Source organism: Colius striatus, chromosome Z (genome assembly GCF_028858725.1).
Source record: "Colius striatus isolate bColStr4 chromosome Z, bColStr4.1.hap1, whole genome shotgun sequence".
Lineage (NCBI taxonomy): Eukaryota > Metazoa > Chordata > Aves > Coliiformes > Coliidae > Colius > Colius striatus.
The window spans coordinates 71,288,847-71,299,562 of record NC_084790.1 but is presented as its reverse complement, the minus strand read 5'-3'; the positions used below and the strand labels follow the sequence as shown (position 1 = coordinate 71,299,562).

Genomic DNA, 10,716 nt, shown 5'->3' with positions numbered 1-10,716 from the left:
ACAACAACATACTGTTCACTGGCTGTGCTAATATCTTCTTTCAAACCCTGCAGTTTCAAATATCTTAAATTATCAAGGTGGTCAGATCTTGCCTCACATGTAAACTTTTTTCCGCTGGGGTTATCATCATGACTCTGTCTTTTAAGTGGCTCTACTTCCTCAGTAATTTCATTATGGCAGTATTTCTCAGCTCTAGCTAATGTAAAATACAGATATTAGAAACGGATCATCATGTTACTGTAACAATATATACATCCTGTATAATACTAAAATTGGAAGGTCAGCCAGTAAAGCAAATGCCAACAGCCAATAAACCAAATATTTGGCTCAGTCTTGCTTAAGTGGCTCCTGTTAACCAAGCTATAGCAATCAAATGACATTGGCTGTCACCTGTTCCACAGCCATAAGAAAAAACCCAATCATCCATGTGTTGGTTCATTCATCAGAAGAGTCACCATAGGCGAGTACAGACGTGATGGTAATCAATAACTCATCAGTGACTCAGCAGAAGCATCCTGGGTGAGAGCTGTACAGCCACTGACCTATTTTCTCTTTTTTTTATGCCAAGGGGCTCCTCCTCTGATATTTCCAAGCAGTTACCCACGCAGACCTAAGCTTTCAGGTACAGTATTGGCAATAATGTTTGCTTTGGATATAAATCATTCATATTTCCGTTGTGCTGAGAGGCTGCATCCCGGATGCGATTTGCGCTGTAGTGAGTGGATGCGCGCTGCCCGAGACTGCATGAGACGAGCAGGGGCAGGGGGATGCGACAAGCAGCATTAGGTGTGAAGAGGCAAGGCGGGTGTTGCACGACGCGATTAAATCGCCGGGACACCGCATCTGCTTTCGGCAGAAGTCCCTCAATACCGTGCCAAGCCACACAGCCCTAAATCGTTAGGGAGGAGCCGATTTGCTGGTTTCATTGCTAGGGGTTTCCATCGAGTGGGCATCATCAAACTGTTGCCTGCTCCGGCCTCTTCGCCTGGCCACCGCAGGGATGCCGCCGCTGACGAGCGATGCGCCGGGGCCAGAGCGGGGAAATCACGGAGTTTGTTGAGAAGAGAGTGGAGCAGAGCACCGGCCGAGCACCGCCGGTGCGAGGGCAGCCGCCCCAGACCCCCCGGCGGCCGAGGGCCTGGTCGGCCCCCCGCGGCGGCGCTTCAGGCGGGCACGGCAGCTCTGCGCCCCCGCCCCCCGCCGGCCTCGGCCGCCATACTGCGGGGCGACCCAAACTTGTTACACACGGGAACCAACTCCTCCTCCCGCCGCCGCTGCCCTGCCCCCGCCGGCGCGAGGGGGAGGGGGCTGCGCCGGCCCAGCCTGCCGTGGGGAAAGGCGACGAGGCAAGTAGGGGCCGGGGCCAGAGCAGCGCCGGCGGACCCCCGCAGGTAGGAGCGCCCGGCGGGGGGGACTGCACGCCTGGGGCCGCGGGAGGAGGCGGCGGCGCGGGGGAGGAGAAGGCGGAGGCGGCGGTGGTGGCGGAGCAGGAGGCAGAGCAGGAGGCAGAGCGGTAGCCGCCGGGGCGAGCGTCTGGCCGTGTCCGCCGTGCCTCCTCCCGCCGAGGTGAGTGCAGGGGCTGGCGGGGCGGCGGGCGGGCCGCCGCGGGCGGCGATGGCGGGGCTCGGATCTGCACCGCAGCGGGGGGGGCCCGGACGGGCCGGCCGAGAGACACTGGCACACCTGCGGAGAGGGGCCACCCGCCCCGCGGGGCCGAGCACGCCACCGTCTCCGGGGAGGGGGGCGCGGGCGGCGGCGAGGTGGGACCCGGCGCGGGCACTGGCAGCCCCCGCCAGCGATGCGGCCCGGCCCGAGTGTGGCGAAGAGGAGGAGCCTCCCACAGCAAATGAGCGAGGGCTGGCAGGTTTATAAATGCGCTTTTTCTCCTACTGCCCTCAAGCCCCACTGGATCCGGCGGCAGCTCACCGGCTCCGGCGGCTCCCCCAGGTGCGACCCCGGGGCGGCGGGAAGCGCCCGGGACCCCTCTGCGGGCCGCGGCGGCACCTGCCACGGCGCCGGGGCCGGGCGGGGGCTGGGGCACCTCCTCGCGGGGCTGAATGCGGGTGCGAGGCGTTTCCCCCGCCGGGATGCGGCCCGGCTGGCTCCAGGCGGCAGCCCAGGTTGCCGTGAATGCATCTGGGTTCGCGAGGGGAGGTGGCTGGAAGCGGGGAACCGCCGTGCTGATTTCGCGAACGGCAGGAGACTGTACCAGCGGGTTACTCTTGAGAAACCTGCTGCATATGTTTGGGAGAACTATTACGTTGGTGTTTAGCTTCTGATCTGTCAGGAGAGTTTACGCCGGGTCTGCACAGGGGTGCTGAATTTGGAAGGGGTGGGTAAAATGGCATCAGAGTTTCCTGTCTGTTCTCTTGCCCTCAGGCTAGTCGTAGGGGAATATCTTTACTACTTCGTCGAGCTGTGGACTGTTTGGTGTGTGGGTTTGTTGTTTTTGGTTTACAAAACCAGGCAGCATCGGTATTTAAAGGGAATGAAGTGAATGGATGAAAGCAGTGATCTTAACTTTATTGTTGCAACTCGTTTCTATTATATGACTGCCATTAGTAGGGAGGGGAACAGAAGCTTATTCCAGCCCTGGTGTGGGAGGCAACTTGATGGATCTGCAGGTTGAAGGACTTTTTCATGTCTGTTCTTTGATTGCATGCTGAAACATTTTCCTGCCTTCCTCTTTCTTATCATGTCCCTCTTGCAAGAAGATAATTGGGATGAAAAATGTGGGACATAAGCCTGTAAGTCTCTGACAACCAAATATTAGGCTTTGAAAACGAATGTAGTAGTGAGGTCTTTTTTTTTTTTTGTCATTGTTGAAAAAAAACTTTAAATGCCTATGGTAGTTATAGGTAGGTTGCTGAGTTCTTTATGACCATCAGGCTCGGAAATAGCTACGGATATGGATCTCATGCTTCTTTTTGGATACCTGTACAGAGATTTTGATAGAGAACTGTATAGTGACTTGATTTATTAGAAAGAATGTGAGCTTAGGCAGTTATGCAAGTTCATCTAAAGCAAGCCCTGCTTCTGTGAGGCTGTGTGGATGGCACGTATGGAGACTGTGCCAGAGTGGGAGTATCGTTTACAAACTGGCTTAGAAAGAGGGGTATTGTTAGAGGGAGAACTAAGTAGCTTGTGTAGGGTGAAACACTGCACATACCATGTTCCCTTCTGCACAGGGACGTGAATGAGACAGTGTGCTGTCTGGGACGAGCAGGCAATGGATGGGAACTCATCATTCTTTCAGGTGGTGGAGATGAGTTGCTGTCTTCCACTGAGAGCAAGTGTAGCAAGGGAATAGGTTTCTACACGTGTGTTCATCAAGGGGGGAAAAAACAGACAGTTTTGTGAGTGAGGAGCGGGATTGACAGGTGAAGTCTGGCCTGTAGAGGAAATAAGTCACGCCCCCTCCCAAAAGCAATTACTCTGTATCCGCTTTGTGATGGTCAGGGATTGCTGCAGAGTCTGTGGACAAAAGCTGCTTGTGTTCATACCTACCAAACTAGGTCTAGAGCTGTTTTCTTTTTTTCAACTACAGAAGCCATTGTAGGTGATAAGGAGGGCGGTAGCTTCTTCCAATGTGTATGAAGTGTTTGATATAAGTGAATTTATTTTGGAACTGTAAGACTGATTCACAGATATTTCTGGACACTATAAGTACAGGTGTGCCTGGAGACTTCACTTAATGTGCTGCGTTGTCCTCTTTTTGCTGGTGTTAAGTTCCCTCTCCTTCCCCAATACAATCAGTTATTACATGAAACACTTGATAACCTTTTATTAACCTGCTTGCATGGATACAGCTGTGCCCTGCCAAAAGTGTGTGGGTTTAGACAACTTTGAGGTCCTGCAAGAAGCAGAGATGATCTGGATGCCCTGATGTTTGTCTCTTAAGCGGCTGAGCTTCAGAGGTACCCATTTCCTGCAGCCTCTTACTGGGGAGGAGCTGGAGACCTCTCTAGAAGATCTGTAATCTGCCCAAGGCCACTTGGCTGGAGTTGAAGACTGCATTGCTGCTTGCTCTGCTGTGCTCTCATGTTCTCTCCCAGCCGTCTTAGCTGGTGTGAGTGACTGAACTGGCAGTGATGTGGGGATCTCTTTTAGTCATGCCAAAATTAATTCTTCATCTGGGCTGCTAGCATTAGATCTAATACTTGTGTATACCACCTAGTTTGGAAAAAGTGTTGGATAAATTGATAAGACAGTTGTTGCTTACTCTGATTCGAAGGCTAACTTTCTGAAGTTAAGTCTTATTTAAATAAGTGGAAATAACTGTGATAAAAGTGCTCCAAGATTTTGTTATCTCTGAACTCGAATGTTTGGTTTAGTGTTTGTTTCCTACAGGAAAAATAGAATCTCAGGTCACAGTTGTTGCACTAGGGATTTTGTGGATGATAAAATAATTTTTCCTAGATGTTCAGGGATAAGGTTATTTATCCCGGTTATTGCTATGCAAAGGTAATGTGAAAGTAGTGGCAGGGAAGGAAGGGTGTAATTGCCAAGACTGTAGATCTTCAGTGCTTCCAAGTGTTGGATTCATAAAATTCTATGTTTTAAATGAGTAGAAAAGTAGTTTCAGAAGGTGCATGACCATGAAAGTGTTACTCATGAATGGACACTGATGTATGATACTTCCCACTAAACTGAGGTTTAATTACTTGTAGATGTGACTGAGAGAATTTTTCACAATGTTTTACTTCTAGAAAAGTGCATGAAACAGTAATATATTCCAGATAGCATGTGACATTAAGGATTGAGACTTGAAAGTGACAACAAAAAGACGCAAAGCAGGTTATAAACTTGCCTTAGTTATCCTTTAAAGGTTACTTTTTTCACCCCTGTATGTAAAGTGAGGTTGTATAATAAACAAGGAGCTGGGAAGTGCTTTTGGCTGTTTTACTGGATTTTTTTTTTTTTCCTGCCCTAAAGCTTTTTTCCTCCTCTCATCTAACTACTTATTTCTCTGATGATAAAGCACTGTTTTATAAGGGTGCCTTCATCTGGCTTCACATAGTTCTGTGCTTGGGTGCCTTGGATAGGTAGAAGCATATTGAAAAATTGGACAAGCTCCCACTTATGTGCAAGCTGAAGTACTGGGAAAGTGAAGTGACTGCAGAGTTGTTTTTCAGTGTACCGCTTGGATGAGTTAACAAAAGAAAAGAAAATGTCATCTTCTCCTCCCACAACTGTTCAGTTACAAAGCAAAAATCAACACTTCACATTTCAGGTTAATGTGTGCCACCATCTTGCATAAGAGAGTTGCAAATCTCACCTGTGTATCAAGTATGTTAGTAATCTCGAGGTAGTACTGGTTTTCCTGTCTTTTTCTCCTCTCCAACCTCTTTCTTTTTCTCTCAGTTCACGTACAGCAGTGAACTCATAATCCAGCAGGCATTTTCTGCATTGATCCTCTTAAAAAATTAGTATTAGCTTATATGTGAGGCAGGCCAAAGAGGATTGAACACTGTGCTGCGAAATTAGTACCTGTTGGCCTCATTGCAAGGACAGGCAGATTCCCCCTCTCAGAAGAGAGCTCTGTGCCACAGCTTGTGCTTGTGTGGAAAACAAGTGATTGTCCATTTCTGGGAGCTAGATTTGTCTGTTCCTGTGCAGGGCTGTGCATGCCCAGCAGGCATGAAGGTGATGGAGCACTGATCTGAAAAGCCAGCGGGAAGTGTGTGGAATTAGCAGGCTGGGAGATCCTGGTCTTCAGTGCATCTGATTACACAGCTGAGCTGGGAGACTGAAGAGGATATGCAAAGCAGTGGAAGGTTTATGGAGACAGGCATTTCTGCTGGGAAAACAGGCAGAAGAGTAGAAACTTCAGACTTTGTTAGCTCTTGCCAAGTGAGCAGCAGAGAGACCAACTGAGGTCTGGAAGGTAAAGTGGGTCTGACACAGCTGCAGCAAGGTGACACAGAGGTGAGACCCTGGCATTCCACTGGGTTTGAAAATGGCCTGCCAGGCCTGGACAGATTTGCATGCATTGCAAGTGGCAGAGAAGGGGAAAAAGGGTGAAAAAAAATGCATGAAATGTGATTATACGTTCTTTCTTTGTTCAAGAGTAGTTTTCAAGGGCAGACACTGGCTGTGTTTCTGCTGAGTTTTTCCTTTTCCGGATATAAAGCAGGCATTCTTCTTGCCCCAAGTGATTGGGTTTTATATGTATATGCTCAGTTGTGCTTGACTCTTTTTTTTTTTTTTTTTTTAATACACAAATAATTCTCTATGAACATTGTCATCGTATATACAAAGGGATGCACAGAAAAATGGAGCTTTTTTTAAGAACGACTTTGCTCTCTTTTATACTGAAAGAGATAATAGGTTATGGTTACTGGAAGAGCAATGCAGGATGCAGAGAAGAGACCTAGAGTTGTGAAAGTTCTTAGGTTTGTGTTTGAATTCTCTCAGTGTAAACTGGATGTGTTTTGGGAGGCATATAACAATACAGACTCTGTTGTGTATGGTAAAGTGTGCTATGAATTTATGTCTTAAATCAGGTCACCGAGGTTTTGTTTGGTTTTGCTTAGGTTTGTTGTAGTTAAACTTTCTAGTTCAAAATACTTCAGAAGGAGCTAGCTGACTGACATTGTTTAGCATAAAACAGGCTCTTCAGAGTTTGCAAGTCCTCTCTTGTGGCAGTGGGAAAGAAGAAATGATCCATGCCTGTGGTGTTTGAGACTGTTATGCTCATGTGGGTAACACTGGTTTGTTTGTCAGTTACAGTAACTTGTAAGAATGTATACCAATGTGATATTTTACACATACCCTTTTCTGTGCTTTTACCTCACGCAGTAATGCTTCAATTTATTCACATCACACTTACGAAATCATATTTAAGAAATAAAATCCCATTGTTAATCTAAGTAGAACAATTGCCTGTTCCTCTCATTCTACCCTAGGAGGTAAGGAGAAAAGAATTTGTGGGAGGAGGCTGTACCTTTCATTGGACCAACTGATGTAGTTGAGAAGGTGATGGGAACATAGACAGACTGTCGGACAATCAGTCTTTTCTCAACCTAATATAATAAAATATTTATCAGTTTTCTCTATAACCCTCATCTTGGATGTTTTTGATAGTCTTTGTAACTCTTGCTGGACATTGTACTGTTGGACTGTGAAATATTTCTGTGTGTGCATAATATATTTGAGTATGATAAGAATTGTCTGCAAACCATTTAAAAATAGGAGTGTTTCTGCACACAGAAATTAGCAAGGTCAGGGTCCTTATACTAGCAGGCTTGTGTGGATGGAGTGTAGATGAAGTTGGAGATATGCCTGCAGAGGTTTGCCTCTAGGACAGGGACCCTGCACAAGTACACAGTCCTGACCTCTCAAAACCTCTCCCTCAACCTCAAACAAAAATTGGGAGTAGTAACAGGACATTAATGCTTTACTTTGTCACTTTGCTCCAGCAGATTTCTATATGTAATGTTGGGTTCAGAGCTACTTTTCTCTCCTACATTTTGGTTGTATCTTTTAACAAAAAGTGTGTAAAATGCCCAGAGGCAAGAACTTATGCATTCCTGTTTCCACTTGGCAAATGCATAATTAGTAAGGATCTACTCGAGATGCATATGTATGTGCACACAGATCCCCTTCCGTATTTGTTTTTAGATGTAAGTTACTTGAAGGGTCCATTTGACAGAAAATTAGTTGTCCATTAGAACTGTAGGTGTAAAGAAAATAAATAACTGATAGAAACAGTGTCTCCCCTTGTCCTTCGATGAACCGCTGCCCCTAAAAAACCCCATCCTCTTGCAAAGCATCTAAAACGTATCTGTCTTTTGCTGAGGAGTAAGAATTATTTCCCTTTTTCTTGAGATTATTGTGATTGTTAAAAATCTGCCATTACATATTTAGATGCTTGGCCCTATTTAAACAGGTTTATCATTCAGTTAAATCTGACTAGATTTTTACTCCGTGTTAGTGAAATTGATAAACTGCCTTGAAAGGTCATCCTGACTATTTGCTAGGTAAGTGGGACACTTCACTTTTCATTTCAGTTCTTTTGTATGGGAATTAGTTGTGAGGGATTGTATGATAAATATGTAAAACAGACCTTTTCATAGGTTTAAGAGCTTCCTCTGTGTATGTTTCTGTCTCCCCAGAGAATTAAAAAAAAAAGGAAAAACAACCCAAACCTATATTTATACATTCACAGCATATTAATTGTTAAAATGTTTGACTAGCTATTTTCAGTGAGGGTGGATACCACTGGAATAGTTTCGTCTTCAAATATGCAAATAAGTAAGTCTGCTTGTATCTTGAATCTCATATTTTATGCATCTAAAGGATTTATTATTGCAATGGCAGGATGTGTGACAAATCTCTACTTCATACAAACACATATGGCTGCATAAATTAAATGTGTGTTTGCTTACAGAATTAAGATGCTGATAAGAAGACACTCTCAAGTGGTCGAATTTGTCAATTTAGAATTTTTTTTTTTTTTTTTAATTAGAAAAAAGAATCTGCTTGCCTCTGCCCTGAAGTGGACTTCCTATTTGTGTAAGTTGTTTATGTGTGAAATGGTATATGCTGATATTCAAAAATTCCGCTGAGGTTTTTAAGAACTTCTTTTTCCTGCTTTAGTACAGACAGCCACCAGGGGAAACAGTAACCATTATTCAGAGCCTGTCTTCTGTTCTCTAATTTAATTGTTGGCTTTTATAATAGTTCAGTTCCTGTCGCTGCATGTCTGCCTCTGTTCTTCATAGCTGTGCCTTCATCTTCTGGAATAGGATGTCGATTTATTGGATGCTGATTGCTTTGGAAAATGAAATTTGTTGAGAGATTATGAAATGATTCTTTTGATCAGGTGAAGCATCAGATGGCCTTTGCACTCCCTGGTTTATGCTTAGTGTTTGCTGAGAAGGCTGTGCCCATCGAAAATCAGTTTACCACAGTGGGAAGGATGGTGCTGAAATAGGACTGGAAGCATGTCCAGGAGAAAGGATGACAGCTTCAGAAAATCTGTGGAGCAGGAGTAGTTAATGTTTGTCTGTGGAAGGTGAATGGAGTCAGCTGTGCTAATTTCTATGCAATAAATGGGCTTTGGGAGTCAAAGGTGTTAATGTGACCCTGTCATTACACGATATTCCATGGTGAAGGGAGCTTTGAGGTTCCCACAAAGAGATCTTGGCCTGCACATTTCCATGGCAACTGCCATCACTTACACATTTATAACCTTTGATTAAAGATACAAAAAGGAGGGGAAAACCTTTTAAACGTTACAAATGTAAAGCTTTAACTGAATCTTTCATTTTAACAATATCCCTTATTTACATTCCTTGGAGTGTGGAGGTTTTATAAGAAATGCAGCTGTCCTTTTACCATATGGTTAGACTTTAAGATGACTTCCCAGGGCAAATGTGACGGGTTCTGGAGATGGCTATCTGACTTTTATCATGGCTGCACTAACATCACTCCACCAATTCAGTTGCTATTCATTCACATTAGTGTGTTTTGTACCAAAATTGTACTTCAAGCTTATTACGCCGGGAGATTTGTCTCTGATAAAAAAGATCCGAGGAGAAAAAGCTCCATTTCTCTGTTGAATAAAACTTATTTTTAAAGAGGAAGAATGAGATATACTTGAAAATATAGACTCTTAAGCACATGGCTGATGCACAAAAGCCTTGTGCTAGTGGGGCAGTCAAACTGTTTCTGCTGAAACTGAGGCTTGCTGCTGGCTTGCAGACTGTGTACAAGGGCATGTTTATGCTTGGTGCATCTTTCCATCTCTCCATTTTCTACCCTGCCTGCATGTTCTTGAAGGTATTTTACTTTGTGTGATGGTGGCCAGCTAACAGTACTGTGAAAGAAATGTTCTGTGTTCAGGTCTGGTAGTCTCAGGTGCAACATGTTGTGCTTTCTCACTGCAATGAAAGCAGTGGAATTTCTTAATCTTTTTGGAGTCAAATTTACTTACTTTCCATTAGTTTTTTTCTGGGCATTTTTTTAGTTGTGATTATTGTATATTTACTTTTTTTTTTTGCCACTTGCCACTATTTTTAAATCGTCCTTGGGGAGATAGAGGAAATACTGAATTTGCTAGTGGATTTCATGGTTATGCTATCAAAAGTTGAGCTGTAATGTCAGAAGCAATGCAGTGAGAACTCTGAAGAGGGATGAAATAAAGCTGTATCTTTCCTGTACCTTTATTTTGGGTGGATGAAATTTGGTTCAGCTTAGGACTCCTTGGTACCAATGGCAGGTAAGGGGCAAAGGTGCTGGCTGTGACTGGCTTGGCAGCAGAACTTGACAAATGTAAAGGGCTATGTTGCTAGGACTGCATACAGAATTTCTCCAGCATTTCATCATTGCGTTGTCTCTTTCAGAAGGAAGAGATGTATAGATGCTTTTAAGCCTAATGGCCAGTGATTGGTAGTTTAAATGGATAAAGATGGCTATGGTTGCCATCATAAGAGTTTTATTGCTACACAGTATTGCTCTGTCTGAATTTCTAAGGCTGAGCACACTGTATGGTTATTAGTAGCCTTATGTGCTGCTTCTGCTGGGACTGTGAAAGGCCCTTAGTGTTGTTCTGGTACAAACTCTTAACATTCCATTTCAGTACTGCAAGACCTGGTTAGTTACTGTAGAAAGTTCATTATGACTATGCAAACATGACTGGAAAGTTCATAATAATAGGATATTTATAAAGATGTCCTCCATTACAAAAGAGAAATAAAAGAAAAAGAAAAT

The 10,716-nt window shown here is 44.6% G+C and overlaps 1 protein-coding gene across 3 annotated transcripts in view; it reads left to right on the top strand.

The window, feature by feature from the left end:
* Positions 1-1,332: 1,332 nt before the first annotated feature.
* SEMA4D (semaphorin 4D) overlaps positions 1,333-10,716 on the top strand; it is an 84,492-nt gene continuing 75,108 nt past the window's right edge. Inside the window, exons 1-2 of one of the 3 annotated variants that reach the window (XM_062017747.1) lie at positions 1,333-1,391; positions 8,471-8,517. The gene's annotated coding sequence lies outside the window, so the exon portion shown is untranslated. Of the gene's footprint in view, positions 1,392-1,904; positions 1,948-8,470; positions 8,518-10,716 lie in introns of those variants that run through there. The other 2 variants (XM_062017746.1, XM_062017744.1) reach the window with 2 other exon arrangements.